This window comes from Cryptotermes secundus, unplaced genomic scaffold, assembly GCF_002891405.2.
Source record: "Cryptotermes secundus unplaced genomic scaffold, Csec_1.0 scaffold67, whole genome shotgun sequence".
NCBI lineage: Eukaryota > Metazoa > Arthropoda > Insecta > Blattodea > Kalotermitidae > Cryptotermes > Cryptotermes secundus.
The window spans coordinates 343,813-367,140 of NW_019720560.1; the positions used below are offsets into that span (position 1 = coordinate 343,813).

Consider the following 23,328-nt stretch of genomic DNA (forward strand, 5'->3'; position numbering starts at 1 on the left):
ATGGAAACATTTGGGATCTAACTTTCTTCCACTATATCAACATCAATTTCAGTTCTCCTTTCTTAAATTTCATGTTTAATGCACAGGTTGATTCTAAATTGTTGTCGTGTTTTTTTTTTGTGGCCTATAGTTTTTACGTCGGAAATAACAAAATAAGACTCCTGACGGAATATGAATATGTACCCCAAAACGTTTGTTACTTACAGAATCAAACTGTTTGAGTTACACTTTCATATTACTTAAGAGTTTTGTTTCTTTTTCTCCGGTTTGAAAATTATATGCCACGCAAATCCCGACAATAATTTAGAATTATATTGAATCATTTGTTATTCGTTATATAGGAATTCTTTCTAAATCTTGGGGTGTGAAGCCAATTTTTGATTTCAGAACATTTTAGCAGGTTCAACTTTTCCATTATTCTCATTTATTATCCATCCTTTTGATGTGTATGAGCGAACAGCTTTCTCCATGATGAAGTGTCTTTAAATGACCTTAATTTTTAGTATATATAATGCCGATTCCCCATGGGACCGGATGTTTTCATTCTGCTGGTATATAAACTGTGAAAGCATGTACCTTGATAATTATCTGTTCTGCAGCCATGATCACTGCACTGTTTCTTATGTACCGGCACTTGAAATACAGTACTTAAACAATTTCTAGTTATTTATAAATTAGATAGGTTGATATACAAAGAAGTACGAAGATTCAAACTACGTTCTTTATGCAAAATACTTCTTATATCACAACATCTGCAGTAAATTCAAATGTGCATAAGTTAACGCGAAAGGATTTGAAGATGTGGCCACAAGAATCTCAAATCTTCCCAAATCTCAACTGTGAAAGATTCAGCTGTACCGTAAGATTTATTGACGTTTCTTAGTCACAGTACAATCAGCAGTAGCTTCAAGAATTCTGCACGCAGTCAGCTGACGTGTCATGCGCAGTTCAGTACGGTCTTGCGTCTTGCATAGCAACCAGTTCAGCACTCGCACGATCCGCGGTTACCATTTTGAAAGTTTATAAAATAAAATAACTCTTTCCGCTATAAAATGGTGGAGAACGGATGTAATTCAATCGGCTATCAGCTGAATGGATGCAACCCCGGTTTCGAACAAACGATCTCTTCCCGCGTTCGGTTCAATTGGCAGACCGACTGATGTGGAATTTAATTGTCCCCGCTCCATTGATAACATGTGGTCTCCATTCATGTTGTTCCAGCATCTGCATCTCTGTCTCTCTGAACTGATGGCTAACCTGGCTACCTGTCATCCCACCTTACACAGTTTTCGTTGTGAAATCGAAACTAAACTAAATACGGCAAATAGAAGACAAACGGAAATTTAAAAGCTTAAAAATCATAAAAAGAAGTGTCTGAAAATTTTCCCTTGCTTTTCTTTCCTGGTGGAGACGGACATCTCATTCTGTATAACGACTGGCTACGGACTTGATGACCGGGGACTCGGGTTTCGACTCTCGCCAGGAGCAAAATATTATCTTCACACTTTCAAGACAGGGCGTGGGGCCCATCGAACCCAGTATAAAGTGAGCACCTAGAGCTCTTCCGCGGGGATAGAGCGGGAGGGGCGTGAAGCTGACAACTCACCTACATCTAGTGCCGAGGTTAAGAATGATTGCTGCTGGTCCGATGGAGATTTGTCGGAAGATTTTAGAGGCGGTCACAATGACACGGCGTCCTCTGGCGCGCAAGCTCATGAACAGTGCATAGCGCAGGGTCACGTGTTCTAAAGAAGTTTCCATCCCGGATAGAAAAGGCAGGACAAGAAACTGTTGAAACTTAAGTGACAGTAATTAGCGGCTCTACGGTTTGAACATGTATGTGACAGGGACCTAAATACATGAATAAAGTTATATTCATTTCGGGTGATTTGTTATACACAAAAATATTCCTCATTCTTAATTAAAAAAAAACTCTGGCTTATAGACCCGTTCTAAGCTTTGACTCTGTAAACAACGACCGTTTCTGGGCAACAGTTAGGTAAACGCTTTCCCGCAGCAACGAGTACACACGCAACAATATAGTTGGTGTTGGAAACAGGGTGTTTCCCGTGTAGTACGTGCCGAGATATTATAGCCAGGACATCTGAAGTAATGAGTTCAGTTCAGGCGTGAGCAGAGAAGCTGAAGAGTCACTATTGTTAATAGCGGTTACCAAGCAACGACTAAAAGGTTTATAAAAGACTAAGGCTTGGCGTGTGTTGCATTAATTTGTAAAGTGTGTAGGTTAACGATGGAGTTTTATTTTATAGTAGTTCCGAGTAGTATATAAATGATCGCCGGTCACGGTAGCCGAGCGGTCTAAGGCATGCACTGTCTTCGCTCGCTCGGAAGCCGGGATCGTGGGTTCGAATCCCACTCAGGGCATGGATGTTTAGTTTGTGTGTGTGCGTTTTTCTGTGTTTGTGTACAGGTAGAGGCCTTGCGACGAGCTGATCACTCGCCCAAGGAGTCCTACCGAAGTTGTAAGATCTAGTAAACCGAAGTGAAACGGAGAGTTTCATGGATGTAGGCCTAGGCCCAAATTGGGGCTGTAGCGCCACAGGAAAAAAAAAATATAAATGATCATTGAATCTAATCTACAAAGGAAACCCCGTCTCCAGTCTCACACACATATGTATATATAAAACACAATCTTAAAAGTGTTTGATAAGGCTTCAGTTGCGTTAGTCAAATTCGTAGAGTGACCACCAAATTTTCCTTATTTAAATCCGTCAGACTGCCATGTCAGAAACAAAGCTAAGTCGTGTTCAGACCCATAAGAAAATGATTCCTTCCTTGAAGTTAATTGAAACAATTGATTGTTGAGAAAGCCAGAAGAAAAGAGCCCACTGGAAAGACCAAGACGTAGGTGGACGGATAATATTAATATGGATATTAGAGAGATAGAATGGGGTGGTTTGGACTGGATAGGGACCAGTGGAGGGCTCTTGCCATAAACTTCTCTGTCTTCGTAACCCGCGCAATTTCTTTGTTTCTTAATCAGAAGCAATGTGTTTGTTCTTACAGCAAAGTTCAGACCACAGTAACTGCATAGCATTTTATACGGTTTTGTTGCTGGTATAAGCAAAATATATTCAACATTCAACAAGGAAAATGAAGTAAAATAAGTTTATTTATTATTATATTTTACTGTCACAAAAAAAAATAATGTTTGGTGACAGTGTTCCCCACTGTCTCACTCGCTTCAAGGAACAGATGTTTGGTTGGAAAACCGGATCATTTTCACCGCTGTCTAATGACTTCATTTAATGTCTGCTGATGTGCATGATATTCCTTTGCTACCTCCGGGTATAATGATGACGGTAATAATACGAATTACAATATAATATTTGTCTGCATTATTCTCCTAGGTTACAGCAGTCACAACGATAATAATTTAATGGTAATTCATAACTCAGTTTTTTTTTTATTTTAAGAATACCATCTTCTGGGATATAACGCAGTATGATCCTCTGAAAGTCAACCGACGTTTCAGTGTCGAATAATGAGCCGACCAAGATACCAACGTGAGAGAATGTGACAAGTTTATTTACGTACTGTTTTTATTGCTAGTGGGGTGGGACTAAGTCCGTTGTACTGCGGCCATTTCTGGCCTATTGTACCAGCCCCAGATTATAGGTGAGGGTGAGTGTGGAGCAACTGGTGGAATGAAGATTTGCAGGGGAAACCGAAGTACTCGGAGAAAACCTGCCTCAGCGCATGTTAGACTTGTTGCGTAACCCAGCAACGGACTGTTTACCAAGAATCTATCTTCGCGGGAANCCGCTTGAGCTATGGCGCGGCCCTATTTACGTGCTTACTCAGCATTACAAAGGCCAATTGTAAGGTGAGCAAGAGAAGAGAAGGAAACAAACAAATGCATACACAAAACAACAAAAAGAAACTTGTGTCATATAGACAAAAGTACAATTTCAATAATTTTCATCCACTAAGTGTCGCGAAAAAATGGAACAAATATATTTGCATAAATTCATGTTAAATAAAGATATTTTTTAATAAGTAACAAACTAACATTAAAAAAAAAAGAATAAGAGAAACCGGTAGTGGCCTAACGGAGGTACTATCGCAGTATTCGCCTTAAGGGACTGAGAAAAACTGTGAAAACCTCAGTCACTGTAGTTTGTGTCGCTGTCGAGAACTGAACCCATCACATGCCGAGTACGGTGTTTATATCGCTACTTGAAGATTTAATATGGATTGCTCTATTTCTATTAAATTTTTTAGATCTGTATTGAGCATATAGCTCTGTGTAAACTTATATATCTCTGAACTCTGCCAGTTAGCTAGAAGCTTACTTCATTACGAACTCGAAACCCGTGTTGATCAGGTAGACTCATCTCTTGAAAATATTGACAGTGTGAAGCCCCAACTACTTGACATGACGCTGAATGGATTTGCCGTAAGACAGGCGTAACAAGCCTCGTGGAGTTTCTTCCTTACTTGCACGTAAATCCATTCCAGTAATACAAAGCCTCAGGCTCATGCCTCTAAAGTTGTTTGTATTTTTCTTACTTTAGTCTCCTCTGGTAAAACTAAAGTAATAAAAATATTATATACTTCCTCTGAGTAGGAAAACATTTACGTCTCTGATTATCTTCTTGAACTACGTACATCTGCTCTTAAGATATACAACAAATACGATGCTCCTGTTTCCAAACAGTTCGTATCTCAGTTGTATTCCCAATATTACTGTCACATGAGTGAGTGACTAGAGACGGGGTTTGGACTGGTAATTTGATTTATTGAACACTAACTGATCGTAACTACAGAGCTTATTCACACACTCAGTAGTTCACTATAGCACGTACTAAGTCTTCTCAGTCTGCTGTGTCTTCATTAGTCGTTGCCTGGTAACGGCTTTCAACAGCCTCAGATAAGAACTTCTCACTCCTCACGACTGAAACTCTCAACTGACTCAACCACCAACCAACTCACTCCACTAACTGATGGGCTGTCTCTAGAACGGTCCTGCTTATACCATCTCATCCAAGACAGCGTAAAGAACACCGCCTCTCTTGTCGTATCCAATATTTGTCGTAGAAACATGCTTGTCCACAAAGCCCTTACTTATTGACGGCCGTTTTATATTTGCTCATCTCGCGGTCATCCACTACCAACGGATCTGCATATCACAATACAATACATCAATATTTACGTGTTGTTTACGAAATAAAAGACGAAATTCTAGGTGAACTTGAATTGTGAATTACGACAAATCACCTTTTTCTTCCATGCTACTGTAAATAGTCTAGCAATCAACGTCTTAAAATATTTTATAAAAGAGAGAAGAAATTTTTGCAGTACCGAAAGGGAATTATTGGAGAGGTGGCACCTTGTAAAGCTTCCAAGAAAGATGATCACGTTCTCAATGTATAAAGGTTTTCCGAGGCATTTCGAGCGGTGGAGTTGTTGGATAAATATTATTGCTGTAATGGAATATGAATGTCAGCGCTGCAGATCTTCTGCGGCTCAGGTTCAGTCAAATTCAACCTCGACGTTCAGTTTCCTTAGTCCCCACTCCAGTATTCTCCTCAGATCTGAGCGTTTCTTCTTGGAAATGGACTCCTTCCATGGGGTCTCTTGGAAAAGAATGGTGCATATATTTATTCTTTCTTCCAAGAACCCTGGATGCCGGTCCCTGTATTTACTTGTACATACAGTGGAATTACCGTTTATTATATATTTATTTAATCGCATAATTAACCTGAATATACAATACGGGTGATTCATTCGGCAGAAACGTAGAATAAATAGAGGCCATGCTGTAAACTAAACTTGGCAACACCGTCTATATTTCGTAACGTTGACCCAGTGCCTACTCGCTCAGTTAGCTCCATTTGTCTAAGTCTTGTGATGCTTTCTGCCTTAATGGCTTCAACAGTCGCTAACATGGAGCGTGACAAGTTTCGTTACAAAGCTGTTTTTCACGTAGTATAACATAATGTATTACATTATTTCTTCCAACAACGACCCGTTGTGACTCATCATATTGTCAAGTGATTGAGAATAGTGATTAGTAATGGGATCGATTGCACACTTGTAAAACTCGTTGCTCGCTCACTCACTCACTCATGGAGCTGAGCTCTTCTTGAGAAGCTTCCAATTGCTCAATTACTCAAGAACTTCACAACATTTCAAGGAACCCGAAGGCTCATTACCGTGTTCACAAGAGCCCTCCACTGGTCCCTATCCTTAGCCAGATCAATACAATCAATCCCATCCTGTCACTCTAAGAATACAACTCGTTCCTACACTTCACGAATCGCCATAGGACACACTAAGTTTCCCCAGTCTGTTAGTCTTCATTAGTCGTTGCTTGGTAACGGCTTTAGCGGCTGACGCTCCTCTTCATCTGGGTTCCCGAACTCTGCCTAGCCTCAGCTACCAGCTTCTCACAGTAATCATTTACAACAACTGAACTTCAGTAGTTTTCTAACTCACTAACTCCTCACTGACTCAGTGACTTAGGCTGATAACCCACTGACGCCACTAGCCGTTCTTTGTCGCGCGCGTCCTTTAGTTGTATTAGTGTGTATGGCGCATAACCCACTAACGCGGCGCGGCTGCCGAATCGCTCGCGACCAATTGTTCAACTGCCGTTTATGCTGATAACCCACTGACGCGGCTAGCCGCTCGCGACTAGTCGCGTCAGTGGCTTATCAGCTTAACGCCTAACTTGTGTTGCTTAATACATCTCGGCACGGACCCCACAGAAAACACCGTTCCTCTGTTTCCGTACCATTTTATACTTGCGCAGCCATAAGAGTGGACCGCGCAGAAAACACAGTTCCTTTGTTGGTGTTTACGGACAGTTACCAAACAGCGTATGCTGTATATTTGCTTCTCTCCCTGTCGTTGCCTAGCAACGTGTCTATGTCACAGTACGATGACCAGGCAAGAGTTCAGAATTTTGAGATATCGACAAGTAAAACTACTATTTTCCGGGCGAATAACGATTAATTCTATACTCTCTTAGTTCGTCCACTGATCAGAATATAGCGTGGCCTACTGCTGTTTCTGAATTCTGGGCGGGTTAGGAAATAGAGCCCATTTTCACGGGACTTTAAAAACCTAGGAGTTGCGCGGATCGATTTTCTGTTTCCGAGACGGACACTGCGCTTCAGTCTGCGCATCTCAGAACTTTACATGCTCCTAGAAAGGAAATGTGTAAATAAGGCCTTTGACAATCCCAGATCATGCGTGGATGGTTGCGTCGGTTTTCCTGGGAAGGCACAATGGAATGATCTCAGAAGTATTACCCGTTCTCAGAATAGGATTTAGGAGCGCGGATACTTAGGGGAGGCCAATACTTTAAGAATGAAAAAGAGGATTCTAATCCTACAAGGAAAATTATATATATATTGAGTACGACACTGCTGGTATACACTTTATTCCAAAATTGAGCATGTAATTGTGTGGAGAACCATCTGCCTTATATACCACAGGAGCATGCTTCAATCTGATCACTATACCGACTGTATTAAGTGAGGTTTTCATTTGTTTTCATCCTAATTCCGCTCAGTATATTCTAGGCCACAATCACCTCCTTTCAAATCCCTAACAAATCATCCGTCATTTCAGTATTTTGATTTAATTGGACACCTATAACACTGCAGTTGAAGAATCTCTGTTGGATTATCTTAATATAAATTAATTTACTTCAATTATTTCAATCTCTTTAATGAGTGTATTGAAACGTATTAATTAACATTTGGAATGATTTTTTTGAAATTTAAATATATAGTATATATATATATATATATATATAGTCACCGAAGTCCCCTGTAATATGCAAAATAATTACTTGAAATTTAATTTAAAAATATAAAATACTGACCAAATATCAGGGCGTCTGTATATTAATTAATGTGTTAATGTCTCCAGTCGTTTATTATGAGTACGTGAAACACACTATAAATATCGCCTTTAAGGGTGACTGTAAATGGGGTTTGGTTGGATGAATGGATTTATTGAACACTTTACCACACGACGCGGAACTAAAAGTAATTGCAGCGCCATCTCTAATCAACACACTTTCCAAATCACTGCTGGAAACACTAAATCTTCTCCAGCCTGCTGTGCCTTCACCAGTCGTTTCCTGGTAACGGCTTCTGACAGTTGAGCTTCATCTTCGCGCTCAACGCCAATCCCAGTTGGCCACCATCTCACAACTGAACTAAGCTCTAAACTTTGTCCCGCTTGTAACCCTCTGCAAGGACCAACAGAAAATACAGCTCTCCCATTGTTGCGTACGTGTTGCGGATATTACCTAGCAACGGCCCCTGTTTAAAGAGTCGCTGCCTAGCAACTGATCTATACGTCACATTATTCCCTCCTTAAGCCTATTGGTCCCGAAAAGCCTACAGGCTTACCGCCATTTGCTCTTTTCCGAGGACTGTGCTTGTAGTCTGTGATCGATCTTGCCTGGCTCGGTTCTCGCGGTGATTACTTTCCAACTGCTTCTGGTGCTCCCTCCTTAAGACCGCTCGTCCCGAGCGACCCCGTGATAATGTGCCAGTCTGTCCAGTTTAATCACCATCATCCTCCTTTACCGATCATTGGGAGAAAACTTCCCAGAATTGTCAATGCTCCTCCGTCTCCGGCTCTTGACAACTTCACAACATGGACGATATTATACAAATTGAAATTCCCTTTTTTTACATTGGTTGATTACTTTTTGTCGTTTTATTGATAGAATGGAGGTTTCTGTTACCGATTACACTGGCCGCGAGGTTTAAAGCACGAAATGTTTTCGTGGGTTCGAATCCCACACGAGGTTGGATGCCTGTTTGCCTTTATTCTGTGTTTGTGTATTTCTATGTGTAGGTAGCGACCTTGCAACGGAGTAATCCCCCGTCCAAGCAGTTCTACCGCCTGTGTGTAGGATTAAGAAACTGAAAAGGCGGCCTGGATCAACAAAAGAATTGTAGAGCCATAGGGAGAGATATGGACGTTTCTGTTCAGTTCTAATGAGCATGCACAAGAAGAATAGAATAGGCACAAGATCTAGCATGCCCATTACCTGCATAGAACAAAACAAATACAGAGTCGTATCCCGATCTCGAGTTTCGAAACAGAACCCAAGGTTTCAAGTGAACTTACGCCATACGAGCCTTGTAATATCTTCACGTTGTTCTGATGGTGAAGTGCATGGTCTGAACCGAGTATGGCGTTATGCATTTAGCTTACTCTAGGTTAGTGACGTGGACGGCAGCGTTTTCATTATAAAGTTACTACATTATTTTGCATCATCTAAATTATTAACACTCCGACGGGATTTCCGTACGTACATTCACATGACTTCCGTTCCTACACAAGGCATGACGCAGAGTTGTAGCATACATGGACTCCAGGCCGCGCCATAGCCCAAGCGGTTAGTCGCTGGCTTCCCATCGCGGCGGCCCGTGTTCGATCGCGGCTCTGGTCAAGTGGCATTTGTGGTGGACAAAGTGGCGATGGGGCGGGTTTTCTCCGAGTACTTCAGTTTCCCCTGCCAATCTTCATTCCACCAAATTTTTTTTCTTAGCACTACAGCCCCAGTGGGCCTAGGCCTACCTCTATGAACTTCTCCGTTCACTTCGGTTCTTCTAGATCTTACACATTCGGTAGGACTCCTTGAGCGGGTGATCAGCTCGTCGCAAGGCCTCTACCTGTACACAAACACAGAAAAACACACACAAACAAACTAAACATTCATGCCCTGAGTGGGATTCGAACCCACGATATCGTTTTCGAAGCGACCGAAGATAGTACATGCCTTAGACCGCTCGGCTATCGTGACCGGCCCACCAAATTCTCCATCATCATAATCACTCGGGGCAGGCTACAATAGACCAATCAGAGGCCGCCGTGCCAAGTGGACCCAGTTGGACTTCACCCCCACCCCCACTAAGCGAATTTATATACATTGACTTCATGCGAACACCCATTTTTCCCTACCCCGTCCATGGAATGTTGCAAGTTGTCTTATAATAATCATATTCTCAGTAATTAATTCCGAATGTTAACACAGCAGTCGGTCTAATTGGTAAGGAGTGGAAGATGATAATTCTTTCTCTCGAGAATCAACTCAATTAAATTTAAAAACCTTTCTGATTCAGGGACAATGCAGTAAACCGTTTCATTCGCACGTCAGCTTACCATATTTCTACATCTCCATTAAGTGGTCCTTGCAGAGCTGTCGTTCTGTTCACATACAGATCGATTTATCGAAACTATTTTATGCAATTATCGCAAAGCCTTCATTTCCATTTCTCTAACAGCCTAGGTCAATCGAGTGAGCAAGCTACGTAGTATTTAATTTGAATTTCAAATTGTTTCCAGCGATTAATCTGGGAAAGCAAATAAAATGCATATAGTGATCAGTTGAAAAATGAGAGCTGAAATTGACACCCTGGGTTGCAGGAAAGGGAAACAGTGTCCCCCGCAGCTATAAGCTATCCAAAAATGTTACACACTTATGAAGTTACATTTTTACAATTAATATGTTGCTGGACATTATCCATCATCTAGTCTGTTCTAAAAACCCGTCTAGTTTCTATTAAAAACACAACGTTTCGGGAACTGGAATCTGTCCCCGTCTTCAGGTAAAACCTACTCAGTTGGGTCCAATAGACCGAGCTAGCCCCTATCTCCGGACAGATTCCAGTTCCCGAAACGTTGTGTTTTTAATATAAACTAGACGGTTTTTTAGAACAGACCAGATGATGGANGTACTAGTTGGAAAATTAAATAAAATGGAAGTCAGATGAAGAACGTGTGAAGACGAGTGCAGACACCAAAATTCAGTTGTTTCAAATGGAGGCTGTTTCTTCGACGGTGAAAAACATTTGGGTTGAATGACAGTAAGGTTCCCATTGACCAGGTAGCATGTGTGGCTATAGACGGGGTTTGGATTGGTCAGTAGAGTTATTGACCACTTACAAGTCGTAACTACACTATCGCTATTTCCACCCCTTTAAATATAACACACACACTAATGTCCTTAGTCTGCTACAGTCTTCATTAGCCGTATCCTGGTAAAGGATTTAGGGATTTGCTGCAGGCTGGACAACAGAGGGGCGGAGTTCGAGTCCCTCTAGGGTCAAGAATTGTCTCTTCTCCATGTCGTCCAGACCGGTTCTGGGGTTCACCCAATCTCCTATCTAATGGATAAAGGGGGCTGGTTAGCCGGGGGTAAAGCGGTCAGTGCGTGAAGCTGACCACTCACTTTAGCTAGTAGCGAGATCAAGAGAAAATGGATCTATACATCCACTCCGCCATAAGCGTAGTGTTTAATTAGTTAAGCACAGGGGCAACTTTACCTTACACTACTATCGTCGTAATAGTCTCACTGAATTAAACATTCCAAGTACCACTCATAAAGTCTTCTCTTCAGAGCCGGACTTTCAACTGAGCACTCTCGCAACTAACTCTTTTCTTCACAGCCTTCCGTACAGAACTGAACTTGGCCTGACGGTTAGTCAGTCATTCAGTCTTGGTGTCGAGCCCCATCTGGGACTCATGGCCAGGTATTTATTACTGTTTGACAGCTACGCTCTTGTTTTTGTGGGCGCCTTCTCTGACGAAAGGACGCGCCTGTCTTTTGTATATGCTGCTGGCCCTTGCCAGCGCAGTCTTTCTTGGGTCCGAGTCCCTTGGTACTCTCGACCATATTTTATTTTCTCAGATCTGAGAATGACAGTCTCACCGCCGTGTGAGAGCCGATTGCCTAGAAAAAATTTGGGAGCCTCGACGTCTCACGCCCTTATGGGCCTTCACGGCTTGTTACAGGGATAGCTTTACCTTTTTTTTTACTTTTATTAAGCTCTACTGTTGGCATGACTTTGCACCCAGTGGGTTAGCCTACTGATAACACTCTTGATTTTTATTTGGGAGATCCTTGGTTCGAATCTGGGCCGACCCACCGGCTGCCCTGACTAAGAAACTTCGTGTTTTTCTCATTTTCTCCAATCAGATCCCTGGACACATCTTGATTATGTTACTGCCGCTTCTTTGCAAAACATTTTCAGTTCATCAGTCGTCCTGCCATGGAAGCCTTACATTTCAGACACTGGCAACATTGTGAACGAAAACTGAAAATATAAATATATCAAAATTAACATTTGAATGGGTAGTTTGAAGGGAGCATGCGGTAGCGTAATTGGTTAAGGCACTATACAACAAGCCTGACGGTCATGGATTCGATTCCCGATGAGGTCATTGAATTTTTTTCAATTTATCTAATCCTTCCAGCCGCACCGTGTCCCTTGGGTCGACTAAGCCTCTAACAGAGATGAGTACCAGGAATATTCCTGGGGTAAAGTTTGTCCTACACGTAAGGCTGACAACCTCACCGCTGTCTGTGGCCGACTGTCTAGAAAATGTGGAAACCTCGACGTCTCGCAACCGCATAGGGATAGCTTTTTATGAGTAGTTCAAACAGTCGGATGGAAATGTTAAACGCAGACATCCAGATTCCACGCACAAGGCAGTAAAAGACTGACCTTTAGTGAAATGAGCAGATAAAGAAACACCGGATATGGTAATTCTGTACCACGCTCCATACTGACCAGTGTTTATGTGTGTGGCATCAGCAGAACTGCAAGCAAATAAAATCAATAATTATTTCTGTTACAGGGTCAGAGTAGGCGCCAGTAGCGGTCCACAAACCGGTCGCTCTTTTCCAAGGTAAGTCCTGCAACCCCTACCTCTGTGTTCTCTGTATTGAGTCTCAGAAGGGCTGTTCTCCCTCGAGGGATGCTGGAGTGGTATTAATTGTAATGGACTTGTTCTAGTGCCGGTAGTACTGGAAATCGTCCAGTATTGAAAATGTTTTCGAGAAAGGCGCGAGCTTGCATTTGTGACATGAGTCGGCTGCCGTGTAGCTTCGTGTGTGTCATTTACAGGTGAAAAGTGAATGTAAATATGTGATGGTCCCTAAGGGCATGGAGATGAAGCTACACACATTATTAATTTCTTTAATAGTGGATGGCGAATAGTTAGCTTCATGCTTTTCTATCTTTATCCTGGGATAAGGCCACCACAGATCTGATAGCAACTGAAATGGGCCCTAAAGTGGTGCAGATATTGTCACATGTAAGGGTTACGCGTGACGAATAATAACGGGTCTCGGATTGGATGCATTGGCACTGCTGTTACAATTACACTCAGTTACATTCACCCGTAAGAGCTCACAATCGGTGACTGCCCAGGCTCGTTCCCTTTCCTCCTGGGCTATGAGCGTCTCTCCTTCCACTGTAGTTGGCTAATTAATTGATTCCTGCCGCTCACCAATTCTCTAATTACTTGTCTGCGACTGACTCATTGCTGTGTCTCGCAAATTCATTTCCTTTTATAATTTCGGGAGAACCGAATAGAAGTCACCGCTTTCAAGGGTTTCAGTAGTGCTATTCATGTCTGTGTTGTGCCGGACACGCCTGTAGTACCGTGGTAAAAAAGCCCGTTGTCCAGCAACGGACGTCTATTCTCGTTGACATCGTAACGTTCGGGAAGATGTTTAGCCAGCCGTTTCCTAGCAATGCGTCACAATATGATAGTGAACAGAGGAATTCCCATCCTGACATAAATCGAACTCACTTCTACCCACCCATTTCCGTAAGGCACACAAGTGCACCGACAGTGGCATAGAATAATATTGTATTTCCTGTTTGTGTGAACCTGTTCTGTTCCCTCTGTTCCAACCCTCCTCTGTTTCTCACAAAGAGTGTCGTGGGAGGAAGGCAGTTATGCCCTTGAAGCTAACTTGTAGCGGTTTGTTCGTATCTCTCACCTTACAGTGTCGTACCTCTCCCCGTTATATTATTATCAGGCTGAGTATTCAAGGATATGCTGTTAAATCCCTATTTTCGAAGTTTCTCCTTTCGCAGCTTGGTGATTCGCAGTTTTATTTCTGAAATGTGTGGCGTAGAAAAATTCGAATTTGTGTTTTCTGATGTGCGTGAAATAGAGCAACCCTTTTGTCAGAAAATGCGATCACATTGGGCGCGCGGTCTGAGGCATGAAATGTCTGTCAACTCAAACAATGGGATCGTGGGTTCGAATGCCACTCAGGCATGTATGTCTGCGTTTATTTCCTGCATAGATAGCGGCCGTGCGAGGGTCTGATCCCCCGTCGGTGGAGTCCTACCGATTGTGTGTAGCATTAAGAAAATGAAAGAAGTGGCCAGGGTCCAATCTGGGCTGTAGAGCCATAAGTAGTAGTAGTAGTATCTAAAACGTTGGCTTCATAAAATTTGTCATTTCATATTTCTCTTGTTATTTATAATTTTCACTGTTCCAGCAATGAGATTAATTTGCACACTAACAGATTTCAGTAGTACGTTTGTTAGTTTGAATGAAGTGTAAGAACTGCGCTAGTGAAGCCGCGCCATAGCTCAAGCTGTCAGTCGCTGGCTTCCCACCGCGGCGGCCCGTGTTCGATCCCGGGTCTGGTCAAGTGGGATTTGTGCTGGACAAGGTGGCGCTGGGGCAGGTTTTCTCCGAGTACTTCGGTTTCACCTGCAAATCTTCATTTCACCAATTGCTCCACAATCACCCTCACCTATTATCTGGGGCTGGTACAATAGGCCAGAAGTGTCCACAGTACAAGGGATTAGTCCCACCCCACTGACAATAAAGAAAACTGCGCTAGTGAGTGATTTACAACGTATTTGTTGCTCTCCACGTCACCGTACAGAGGCGTTTTATTCCCTTACTGCAGGAATGTGTATTCATTTGTGTTCAATATCTCAAATTATGTACAAGGTGAGTGAAAAGTCACTCTAAACCTACCGTAGACGATGGGCATATTAAAAAGAGTCCCCGTGCATTAATACAAATGCAGTTCTCATACTTACCTAAGTTACAACACATTGTTCTAATGATCACCATGTGTGTGTAGGCACGAATCTACGAGCCCTATCTGTTTGCAACAACACGGAGACAATTCAGGCGGAGGAATGATCCTGATGAAATTTGCGATGGCTTCCTCCAGTTGGAGAACAGTGTGAAGATTGTCTCTATGAAATGCGCCTTTCATTGCTCTCCACAGACAATAATCAGTGAGCGTGAGGTCGGGTGACCGTGGTGGCCAAATTATTCTGCTCCTGAACACACCCCCCAATAGAGTCACGGAAACACGAACTGTGTGTGCAGCACCACCGTCCTGTTTGAAGTACCCGTGGGCAAATGACGTCAGCATTAAAATGTTCAATGCAACTGTAAAGTATCACATCACAAAAACGTTCCCAGCCGATAGCGCCATGATGAATATTTCGTGATATGGCGCACCGGAAACCAACCTTCTGATTATGGAATTGTGTATCCTTGATCGTGGGTGGATCAGCAGCTGAATAAATCCGGCTGTTTTGGCTGTTGATGTCACTGAGTAAGTGACACCGTGCCTCATCAGTAAAGGATATGACGTCAGTAATATCCTCTCCATTAGCAGTAGTGACGTCCCTTAACCATGGGCAGTATTCACCACGCTTGACTCTGTCCCTTTCTTTCAGTTCATGCACTGGCACTCTCCTCTAGGGACCAGGGTGCAAATGCTTCTTCTGCGCTCAGCGTGTGCAGACTTGTGAGACGCCCATCTGCTGTGCCAGTTTACGAATGTTGATACTTTCACGTTTATTAGTGACTATAGACGAGGTTTCGATTAGATGAATGGATTTATTGATCACTTACAGATACCTGCTACAAATACTTATTACACGATTACTGATTTCCACGCTACAAATCACTCAACACTAAGACTTCTCAGTCTATGTTCACTAGTCTTTACGTGGTAACCGCTCTCCACAATGGTTATTCCTCTGCACTGTTATCACTAGACGTTTCCTGGTAACAAATCTTAGCAATGGAGATTCTTCAGCTTTCCGTTGCCAGCTGGATAATATTAGTAGTTATATATTTGTGGCAGAGTAGGCATTAAACAGAACTCCCTCGCATAACTGTATGTGAGGCACCAGAACTTCGGAGAATCATACTAAAACTTACAGTCAAAATTATGCTCGTTGGTAATGGTAAGGATATATTATATACCCATATTCAGGTCGGAATATTTCATCTTCCCATACTTTATCTAAAAGATTTGCCATACTGAACCTTTGAATCAATTTAATTAGTTTTTAATGTTTAATTATAATGGCGACTTTCTGTAAATACACCTATTAACAATATTAATATCGTTATTACCGTTTATAGTCCAGTCCTGCAGTGTTTGATCAATTTAAGCTTCGGAGAATTGTTTTGGCAGTTCTCCATCAAGTTTACCCACAGCGTCCGTCATCACTCTGTACATGACGCGTTAATACGAAATGTGTATCCGTAAAATTCTCATTACCACATAATGGTCTCATCTGATGTTACTAAATCCCTTGTGATAACAATTTAATCCGAAAATGGGGTGCTTATTTAAAATATGCATACAGCCTGAGAACCAATGAGCCATCATTTAAATTCCTAGAATTCAGTATTACTAAGTTAATTAGCAAACAATAAAAGCAACACAAATGAATCCTGAAATAAAATAAATTGCGTAAATAATGAAGTGAAACAGAACATTACATTGGAAGGGGAGAATGTTGCAGCAGTTTCAGTCACGTGCTCCACATGTGTCCAGTCGTCGCTTCTACTCGTATTCTGTGTTTATGTTGTCCTGTGTGCAGGTAGCGACCTCTCGACGGGCTGATCTCTCATCCTACCGTCTGTGTAAAAAAAGGATTACAAAAATAAAGAAGAGGGCCAGGGCCCAAGAAAGGCATGTAAAGCCATTGATGAATCAATGAATGAACGAACGAATGAATTAATGAAAATGAAGTATCAGATTATCTCTTTCTGATATGCTGATCCCATATCTGGACAAAAGTATTCTGTATGATGTCGAAGTTCTGTATAAGGAATTTTTGAGCCATAATTGTGTAACTTCTACCTAGGCCGCGCCATAACTCAAGCGGTTAGTCGCTGACTTCCCACCGCGGCGGCGCGGGTTCGATCCCGGGTCTGGTCAAGTGGGATTTGTGGTGGACAAAGTGGCGCTGGAGAGGGTTTCCTCCGAGTATTTCAGTGTCCCCTGCCAATCTTCATTCCGCCAAATTCTCTATCATCATAATCACTCGGAGCAGGCTATAATAGGCCAATCAGTGTCCTCCGTGCCGAGTGGACCCAGTTGCACTCCACCCACCACTAAGCGAATTTAAAAAAAATAAAATAAAAATTTCTGCGTAATATGAAAGTATGTTACTTCTTGGTGAATATCATTTTATTCTCAGTTCAGTAACATCAGTATTTAAAACTGATTAACAAGTGAGATATAATTTTATCTGTTGTACAAAAATAGAGCAAATGAATACACTGCAGCTGTCGTTTGCATGATCAGATTATCCATTTCAATAAAAAGCTTTATTTTTCATAATTATTATCATTGAAAGTGAAAAGTATTTGTGATGTATATTACAAAAGTGTCCTTTGAAACTAAACACCATATTCGATACTCTTAAATTTAAAGTAAATTTGTTAAAAATAATTTCTCCTTCGTGTGTTTTAGGAAAAATTTTTAACACGCTCTTCTAAGCGGCCTCCGTAGTCTAGAGGTAACGTTCCTACCTCATGACTCGTGGTACACGGGTTCAAATACCCGGCGAAGGTCGTCGAATTTTTAAGGGCGGAAAAATTCAGGGAACAAGTCCTCCGGGAGGGACTTTAAGCCGTGGGTCCCGTGTCGTAGCTTTACGGCACGTAAAAGAACCTCATGTCTCAAGGAGACCTCTGAGCCAAATTGAAGGACATTTCCCGCCCAACAGCAGTCATTAATACCTCCGGTAGATGGGGAAAGCATTATAGATACTTCTCAGCCGGTAGAGCCGGTCTCGCTGGCTGGGTGGGACTGATGGTACGCACCAATATCGGTAGGATATAGAGGCTGGTACAAATCATAGAGGGATAAACAGAATAACATTCTTCCATGTATTGCTTCGTTCACTGGTCATGAGACAACTCTTATATTCCAAATATTTGCAGCCTGTTATAACTTTTGGGAATAGGTTGACACAAGCGAAATCTTTGTCCTCTGTACTTTATCTTTCAGATCCACCGTTTGCCTTTAATTAGCACGGGATACATGAGCTTTGAAACAGCCAGTTGCATGGACTCCTGCCAAATTTTTGGGAGATTGATATTAAAAATACATTCTGAACATTAATGCCACACTTTCAGTTAGAAGCACGGAAGTTTGAAAAAAGAAAATGAAGGCACCCGTTTTAGACATCATGAATCGTCCTCCTGTTTTTATGTAAAACACTGTCCTGTTTATATTTCAAAATACAGTGTTTCGGAGACTGGATTCTGTCTCCGTCTTCAGGTAAAACCTACTCAATTTGGTCAAATCCAATAAGCTAGCCCCTATCTCAGGACACCAGCACAAGCAGATAGGGACTAGCCCTATCCATTGGGTCCAAATGAGTAGGTTTTACCTGAAGACGGAGACATAATCCAGTCTCCGAAACACTGTTTTGAAATATTTATAAAGAAGACGGTGTTTTAGATAAAGAGAGGGCGATGGGTAATGTCCACAAATATAGTATTTCTACTAATGTACCATTGTCACAAAATTTTAGATCTTGTTATCATGAACCAGTTCAGACTTGAATGAATTTTCAGAAGAGAACTAGCTGTCCGCCTTGTAAAGTGTTCTCTTTTGTGTTACTCTCTGAAACACGTACACACAAAACCGTTTACGAATTTGATAAATTAGAGCTTTACTGGCCGTGTAAGTGAGAGCGGTGATGAAATGCGCTGTTAGATGCAGTAGGCACTGTTGCCACATCTGTACCCATTCAATATTTCTCTGACAAAGACTTATTTTTCTCCCTAGAACACACTTAATGCAGTCTTCATGGTTCCTCTTGTCTTGGAAACCCATTGTCCTGAGTTCTTTGCCCGTTAATACGAGTTCCGTATAGTTTGAGAACGAGTGCTTTATGTGGACATATCTGTCCGTCTGTCCTTTTGTGTGCTCTGAACTAATATCAGAACATAGACTGAAGGACATATTTTCTTAAAATCGTCATGGGACACAGTAACAAAAGATTTGTTTTTCAATTCCAGTTTTCATACACATTTATTCGTAATGTAACCTAGTTTACAGAAGGACATAAGTCGACTTTTGCATGTGTACTCTTAAACCATTCTACAAATGTTTCTGGTATCCGATAAAGACAACTTCCGTCAAAGCTTCTGGCAGCTACCTTTATCAGCAAGATTATTCCATAATACAGCCTAATTCCTATAAGGTCATGACTATGCTTTTCCACGTAGCGTATCAACCTTTTGACAGCTAATAAGATAATTTTCAGCCATATTCATTCAAAATAATACCGTATTTACGCATGTATAGGCCGCACATTGTTTGCCAAAAATTCAAGAGGAAAACTGGGGTGCGGCTTATATTCGAAATATTCGAAATCACACTTCATTTAAAAAAGAATATATTCATAATTAGTAATACAGGGTGTAATACTCCTGAAATAATATTCCAAGAAAATTATTTTTTCTATAATTTCTGTCTGAAAATTGTGCTGCGGCCTATACACGCACACGGCCTATACATGCGTAAATACGGTATTTGTATAGATCGCTAAGGTCTTAAATTAAATCTCCCATATACTCCGGTAAAATTCCTCAGAATTAATTTAAACTTGATATTACACATTTTTCATTATTCGTTATTTTATATTTCCAGTTATAAGTAAGCGTAATAAGTGGCCGTGCCACAGCTCAGGCGGTTAGTCGCAGGCTTTCCACCGCGACGGCCCGGGTTCGAGCCCTTGTCAGGTCATGTGGGATTTATGGTGGACAAAGTGGCACTAGGGGTAGGTTTCCTCCGAGTACTTCCGTTTCCCCTGCCAATTCTCATTCCAATGACTGCTTTACACTCATCATCTGTCATCCGGGGCTGATACAATAGGCCAAACAGTTAGTGACCGACGTACCAAGTGGACTCAGTCTCACCCCTTCCCAAGAAACTAAAAAGAAAAAGCTTAATAAATGAAGCAAATTCTCCGATGTTAATTTTATTATGGAGTATGCCGTTTCTGATTTTGTTTCAATGTATGTCTGGACATGACACTAATTTCGACTTGAAGGAAAAATTATATTCAGTTTCTTAAGAAATTAATTTCTATTTCCGCTGTAAAATGAAGAAATAATTCGAGTTTTCTGAAGTTGGTACACAAACTTATCTGTTGGTACAGCATCGTGGAATAACAGAATAAATGGGTGCAATGACCGACAGCACGAATTCTGCCCTTTGGAATCAAAAGATTTTAGCTTTTCTCCTGTCACTACCTCTGCTCTCTCGCTTGTCCTCATTCTGCCTAGTGCCTGGAGCACGCCCAAACCTTACTCGTCTTGCCCCGTTACATGACACAACATGACGTCTGCTATTAAGTAACACCGCCAGGAATCGAGCTCCGATTTCTCGGCCGGCCGTCCGTCCCGTGGCCCGTCGCTGTACCGGTCGTGCTATCCCGGCTCTATAATTAAATTTAGTTAATTTATTCAAGTGCTTTACAACAGCCAAAAGGCCAATTGCAGGCAAGCTTTGGGAAAGGAAAAAGCTACATAAGTACAGAGGATGTGAGTATACGGTAGGGTAGTTTGTTGAGGCACTATGCTACAAGTTGGAAGGTCGCTGGTTCGAGTCCCGATGAGGTGGATTTTTTTCCAGTTGACCTAATCCCTCTAACCGCACTATGACACTGGCCTCGACTGGGCCTCTAACAGAAATGAGAACCAGGCATCTTCCTGGGGCTAAAGGGCGGCTGGTGCGTAAGGCTGACAACCTCACAGCCTTCCGTGAGTCGATTGTCTAGAGAATGTGGGAGCTTCGACGTCTCATAATCGTATGGGCCTCCATGGCCTGTTACAGTGATAGCTTTACCTTAATCACACACAATTTCCATATATCTTTTTCCTTTCTTCTGTCTTATGAAACATTGAATTAATTTCCAATATATTCATTGCCAGCGATATTTATAGAAATTTCTCGGATATATTACATTTTGATCCATAGAGTTATAATATGAATTTACAAAAAAATCTGAAATCAAACATGTACCAGTCTTCTCAGAAAGACGTATCACATAACAAATTAATAAAATTCTGGTCTTTTTCAGGTCTACAGGATGTAGTAGAAGCATCTATGAATATAACATCCATGTATCGAAATAGAGTGGAGAGTTATGTAAATAAACGACGCAGTAACGTACACCTCCGACTCCTTAGTCGTTTTATGCTTGCCGAAAGAGTGCAGTATAAGCAAAATGCACAAAAATATGCGAGAAATGTTGAATTATAAGGTCCTTTTATATTAGAAGTTCCTCACACCCTGAAAAATGTACGTTTCTATTATGCCTTGGATCTCATATGTATAGTAGTTCACAAAGAAATGAAATTACTTCCTTTACATCTTCTCTCGACTGCGTAAGTCAACATTGCAATTGTACTCGTACATTGATCTACATTACAAACTCATAACTGGGGCAGTACAGTGAATACAAAAGGAATGAAGAAGGTTATTAAAGGGAGCAATAAAGTGGAATTCTCCTCCGAAACGTTGGCTCCCATGTACCAGTCTACACTGCGTCACGTCATGTAATGTATTAATCTTCATATTAACTCCAAATATAAAGAGGAATGTAAATTTGTGAAGAACACGAGTAAAGACAGACGTATTCCACTGAAGCTCAGGCCTAATTTTTTTTTTATTTTAGTCTAGTGTCTTTTTCTTCATACGTAATAACGAAAATGGCATGAACATTGTTGTCCTCAGGGACGTGACTTCGTGTGGTCTGGTAGAAGTTGACGGATGTTGAAGGGAGGAGAAGCAAGCAAGCATAGCGGAGCAGCAAAACACAGCGCTCTGCTTGCTGCGTGTCTCTTGCTGCTTCACTTCCGTTTCTGTTTCCTTCTACACACATTACGAGTAGTTGTGGTGGTGGAAAAAACTGTTTTCAAGACTTCGATAGCTTCGCATGTTTTAGTGCCACTGACTACGGAAAAGTTGTTTCTAGAACTCAGTCTCTCTAACAGTTTGTGTTTTTGTGTTTCTCTGTATGTTCCTCGCTAGCGCCAGAATTGTTGGACTGATTTTATTCATACTTGGCATTTTTAGAATCTATCTGTCGTACAACCACGCCCGATGAATATGAACATCCTTGCCGCAAGAAGAGGGACTTTATCAGGGGCCCTTAAGCACCAAATTACGGTTTAATGGAAAGCGTCATCCTAAATGGAGTTACATACGTTGTGTGCTCAGGGAAATAACGGCAAGTCATCTCGCGGTCTGTGCGCAAAATTCCATTTTCTAACGGCCTGACCCCTCTGACTTCATTATAAACATCTCTCGAAACAGAGGACCCAAGTTAGCAGGTCTTTATTCGTGAAGTCCATATGATAAGTGACGTGCAATAACTTTGTGTCGAGATAACATAGCAATTAATGGAACGGCGAAATTGGCAGGGGAAACCGAAGTACTCAGAGAAATCCTTCCCTAGTGCCATTTTGTCCAACAGAAATCTCAGACGACCTGACTTGAGTCGAATCTGGCCCTCAGTGATGGACAGCCCGTGACTGGTACTACTGTCAAAAATATATATATTTTCTTATTCAGGTGCGAAAGCTGCCTTCGATCAATATAGCTTAAATTATTTCCTTCAATTTGCACACTGCAAAACATGTTCGTGTGCCAGTATCATCTGTTCAGACAGGAATTTTAAACGGGCATTGAAACTAACCATAATGAATGCTATCATGGCTAATGAATATAAACGCTTTGAAGTCTCGATTCAAACGCACATAAAACGCTGTTAAACAAAGCCCTGAGCTAAATAGTGCAGCAACTTATGGATAAAGTGAGCTTCCGGCGTACAGACAGTACTAATGTGATGACCCTTGGTTGTGCGTTTGTTGGTCTTCGTCAGGCTAGTGGAATACAGCGCAGTGGTATAAATTGTTATAAATTAAGTACGGTTTGACAGTGGTAATGAAAGATGTGTAAAATACACAGGAATGTTAACAGTTTGTTATATTGTACAAAGGAATCATTTATAACCACGGGTTTTCGGAAACCATGACACGGCCTTTAGGCCCGTCAGAACAATGCAGGCTGCGTAGCGAAATAAATGGTTATTCAAGCAATTTGGTTTGGCATCAGAATGATGTGTTCATATTAAACACTAATTCGTTCTGTTGGATTATATATACTCTAGCATGTAGACCCGTTGCTACGTAATTATTATTATTATTATTATTATTATTATTATT

General features: G+C 41.6%; 1 protein-coding gene across 3 annotated transcripts in view; it reads left to right on the top strand.

Annotated features, from left to right (window-relative positions):
• LOC111867947 (synaptotagmin-7) overlaps positions 1-23,328 on the top strand; it is a 980,264-nt gene that overhangs the window by 343,757 nt on the left and 613,179 nt on the right. For all 3 annotated transcript variants that reach the window (XM_023858204.2, XM_023858215.2, XM_023858224.2), the window contains one exon: positions 12,640-12,690. The gene's annotated coding sequence lies outside the window, so the exon portion shown is untranslated. The remainder of the gene's footprint in view (positions 1-12,639; positions 12,691-23,328) is intronic.